This window comes from Cervus elaphus, chromosome 21, assembly GCF_910594005.1.
Source record: "Cervus elaphus chromosome 21, mCerEla1.1, whole genome shotgun sequence".
Lineage (NCBI taxonomy): Eukaryota > Metazoa > Chordata > Mammalia > Artiodactyla > Cervidae > Cervus > Cervus elaphus.
This window is the reverse complement of record NC_057835.1, coordinates 64,842,708-64,847,753: the sequence shown is the minus strand read 5'-3', so window position 1 is coordinate 64,847,753 and position 5,046 is coordinate 64,842,708.

Sequence of the window (5,046 nt, the reverse complement as noted above, 5' to 3'; positions counted from 1 at the left end):
GCCAGTGGGCAGGGAAAGCCGGCCTCCAGGCTGATCCCCCGTCCCACCCCCGCTAACCCCGGGCTGGGTTGGCAGCAGCGGTTTAGCAGTGCGAATTGGAAGGGCGTCATGCCTCAGAGGACAATGTTGTGTTCCACAGAAGTGGTTCTCCAAGCGGGATCCTCCTGGCAGAGGTAGCTGCAGCGACTGGGAACTTGTAAGAAATGCACAGTCGCAAGCCTCAGACTCTCTGGGGGCGGGGCGGTGGCCTAAACCCTCCAGGGGATCCTGCTGTGTACTCAAGTTTGAGGATCACTGCGTCACGCGCTAATCTGCCTTCTCACACCCACTGTAACCTGCCTTCTCACACCCCCTGTGGGGGCTCAGGGGAGGGGGCGGGGCAGCTACTGAGCAGACAAGGGTCCAGTCATCCAGTCCCAACATCCATTCCAGCATCTACCCCTGAATTCAGGCTTGGGTATCAGCGCGGGGAAGCCAGGCCGGAGGTTCTCTGTGACCTCCTGCACTGCCCACAGCAGCCCCAGGTAGGACCCAGGAGTGAAGGTTTTGTTCCCGGAGAGAGGTCTGGTCCCTGGCTCCTGAGCGGGGCTAAGGGGGCCAGGTGACCCCACACTCAACCTTCACCCCTGGGGACACCAGGGTTATGTACACATGGGTGAGGAGCTTCAGAGCAGGAGGCCAGGGTTATAAAATGTCGGAAACCAAGGTTGCTACCCCCACCCCTTCTAATGACCTACTTGGTGGTGGTGGTGTTTTAGTCGCTACGTTGTGTCCGATTCCTGCGACCCCATGGACTGTAGCCCGCCATGCTCTTCTGTCCTTGAGATTTCCCAGACAAGAATACTGGAGTGGGTTGCGATTTCCTCCTCCAGGGGATCTTCCAACCCAGTGATCAAACCCTCTTCTCCTGCATTTCAGGAGGACTTTTTACTGCTGAGTCACCAGGCAAAAGGCATGGGGAGGTAGCTTGCCATTTTGTGCGGGATTCAGGTTCCTTGTTGAAGGCCAGGCTATGCCTAAACATAGAGGCACCCTGTGCTTTCTCCTCCATGCCAGGGGAATAGCACCCGGGGCAAAGTGGGCTCTGTTAGCTCACCTTTCTACTTCACAGAGAGAGGCTCAGGATGCAGAGGCACCTCTGGGGCGATCTCAGTCCTGGGAACCTGGAGTCTGCAGAGAGACAGGAGGGGCCTTGAGGTGGCCCCCTGAGAGCCCACCTCATCCTTCTGCTGGCATTGCCTGCACTCGAGACGTGAGGGCACAGGAATCGAGAGAGGACAAAATGCAGATTTTTTTGAGCAGTCTATTTCATCTTGACCCTCTGTTTACTAGAACACACATTCCTTAGAGTAAATACACACAAAATTCAACAAATTTGTGGGAGAGTCCAAAATAAAAACACAACCAATCAAATAACTCCCCATATAAAGCTCTACAGCTCACCAATTTTCACTTTTAAATATCTACTTGGCCAGGGCACAGTGCTGCCTTTGTGCTGTGGCATAGTGTGCAAACCCTGGAGTCAGACTTTCTGGGTTTATAGCCCAGCTCTCCCACTTACCTGCTGTGTGCCTTAGGCAGCTTACTTAGCCTTTCTATTTTCAGTTTCTCCCTCTGCAAAATGGGAATATTTATAACAATAGCCACTTGTTAGGAGCATTATAAAAAGAAAATGAGTTAATATACACACAATGTTTAGCACAGTAGTTGGCATATAGTTATAGTGTGGTATATGAGTGTTAAGTAAGATTTCAAAGAAAGCTGTGGTGGCTTTGTGACTAACCCACTTGGCTTGACTGAACTACATTTCCCAGAATTCCCTTCCCTGTATATTTGGTTGGGGTTGGCCACAAGAGAGATTGGAGTGATTTGGAGGGTGGAAGTGAAGTGGCCACCAATTTGTAGCTTGAGTTATCTGTGCGCTTATCTGATGAGTGGGCTTCCCTGGTGGCTCAGAGGTTAAAGCATCTGCCTGCAATGTGGGAGACCTGGGTTCGATCCCTGGGTCAAAAAGATACCCTGGAGAAGGAAATGGCAACGCACTCCAGTATTCTTGCCTGGATAATCCCATGGACAGAGGAGCCTGGTGGGCTACAGTCCAAGGGGCGCAGTGAGTGACAGGACTAAGCGACTTCACTTTCACTTTCATCTGATGAGCAGCTCCTGCTCCACGTTTAGCCTCTCTGGCTCCTGGGGGCCAGGTGTGTGTTTGGCAGACACCCAAAGTCACAGCAAAGGGTCCAGGTGACAAGAACAGGCACTGGTGTCACTCTGTCCTCACCGTGGGGCTCAGCTCGTGCTTGTGGTTCCACCTTGTCCCTGCTCTTCCCGCTTCACCCCCATCTTCCCTTCCCAACTGCCTGCCCGCAGGACTTCAAGCTGATTCATGAGTTCCAGAAACAGTGAACATGGAAAATAAGAGTGGAAAATCATCAAATAGCAGAAAATAATTTTCTCAAGCTGAAGGGCATAGATCTTCAGAGTGAAATATTTATAATATTAATATTTATTTGTACTTATGCAAATATACATATATATATAACATATACAAACTTATAATAAATATTACATTTGTAATAAGAAATATTTAATGTATAACATACATACATATTTATAATATACAAGTAATATACAATTGAAAAGAAAGTACCAAAAAATAAGAGAAAAGAAATAAAGGAAAGAAAAGAAAAATTAACAACAATTGTTTCTCAACAATTATTGAGAAAGCAGATCTCAATAGCAATAAACATCTGAAAAGATGCCCAAAACTCACCAGGGATATGCAGATTAAAGTAATTTTATATCCACCACACTGGATAAAATGAAAATAGCTGGAACACCTTTGATGGCAGTGATGCAGAGAAATTGGGCTTCCCTCGTAGCTCAGTCAGTAAAGAATCTCCCTAAAATGCAGGAGACCAGGTTCAATTCCTGGGTCAGGAAGATCCACTGGAGAAGGAAATGACAACCTACTCCAGTATTCCTCCCTGGAGAATCCCACGGACAGAGGAGGCTGGCAGGCTACAGTCCATTGGGTGGCAAGAGTTGGACACGACTGAGTGACTGAACCATGCAGAGAAAAAGGAACTCTCTTGCATTGTTTGTGGAATGGCGAATAGTTATAGGCATTTAGGAAAGCAATCTGACAACATCCATTACAATTTAAAAAAAAAAGAAAGCTTTGACTCAGCAATTTCATTCCTGCGAATCTACCCCATAGAAGCTAAAGCACCTAGGCTAAAGTCCAAGGATGTTTATAGCCACATTATTTACAATAGAAGAAACCTTGGGAGGCTGGGAGGTGAGAATGGATGAAGCAGAACAAATCCTGGGGCATCACTGCACAGGTCAGCCCCTGGGAGCTTGCACCTACCCTTCCTCTAGGCTGCGCCCACATCTCTCCATTCCTCTATTCCACCCCCACAGGACAGAGAGGCACAGGTAACTAACTTCTCCAGTTTGTCCTTGTGGCCAGTAGCAGTGGCCTCTCTGTTGCCCTGATCCCTTTCCTTTGTTGGTGTGACAGGAAGGAGGATGCATAATCTTGCCTATCTCTTTCCGACCAGGGCAAGGCCACTTTCCTTCCACTAAAGCACTTCAACTTCTCTTAAGGCAAGACATAGCCCCTTTTCCTCTTTGAGGTTTTCTCTCCACTGACTCCACATTCTCAGCCATAATTCCCAATGATGGTGCAGCAATACAGCCAATAATTATCCATGCAGTAGGTCCACACGGTCCTCAGTATGCACCCAACCTCTGTCTCTATACACACACCCGCCTGTCCATCAGAGCTCCCTCAAGTTAGGCTAGGTTGCCTCGACCTGTATCTTTCAAGAACTTGGAAGCTCCGAGGAGGCCAGAACCCTGCCATGGGCACCATCTTGTCGTCAGTGTCCAGGTTGGTGTCTGCTGGGGGAGATTTCGATGGATGCAAACCTATTAACACCTGTTCCTGCCCATCCCCTAATGGGGTAGCTTTTGTGATGCAGAAGCAGGAGAGAGAGGACAAGCTGGAAGAAGAGAGCAAAGGTCTTAGCAGAGTGGCTGAGTCAATTTATAGAACAAAGAGCTGCAAAGTAAGAAGCAGAAAAAGAAGAAAAAAGCCACCTGTGCTTGAGTCTTGTTGCAGTTGCTGGAGACTCTGGAGCAAGTGTGGGACCATGAGAGCCAGGGAACAGAGGAACTCAGAGACACATCTGTTATTGTTGTTTAGTCACTAAATCATATCCGACTCTTCTGCAACCCCATGGACTGTAGCTTGCCAGGCTCCTCTGTCCATGGGGATTTTCCAGGCAAGAATACTGGAGTGGATTGCCATGCCCTCCTCCAGGGGATCATCCCAACCCAGGATTGCTATGGATTATTCCCTTGAGTGTTCCTGAGCCACCCAAGTAAAGATCAGAATTTCTTTAAATTACTATCACAGTCAGAGGGTGCTTTTTTGAATGAAACTCCAATGTAGGACCAAAACATAGACCTAAGGTAGAGTATTGGACTAAGGAGGAGTCAGAAACAAGATTGCCTCCAGGGAGTTTAATGATGAAGCAAGATTGTAATGGCTGCATACAAACTAGGCAGAATCACCCTGAAGGAGAATGACTTGGTTTCAGCTGGGAAGCCAGGGGCAAGCTGCCTGAAGGCATTCACACATCCAAGTGAAAAATGTGCAAAATCCAAGCAAGCCCAATGATGTAAGTGTCTGCAGGTGGGTGCCTTGGACCACACAGCGAGTTCCCCATCTGTCTGCAGGGGCTGCAGAGCCTGGGAACATCTGCAGTGAGGATCACTAGCTCTCTATCATCTCGGATCCCATGTCTAGCAGGCAGCTTCCTGGTTGTAATCTAATTTTCCATGTGCTTGCATCTTCAAGCCTCAAGGAAGAGAAGATGCCAGCGAGTGCTCACCTGCACCTGATCTGCTTGATAGCTCTTCTTTTCACCCACTTACTCGTGTTTTTTGTGTGGCAGGTAACTGGTACCCACTCAGCCTGGGGTAACTGACAATTCAATTTCTTAACCTGCACATCAGGGGCCAGACTTGGGATAT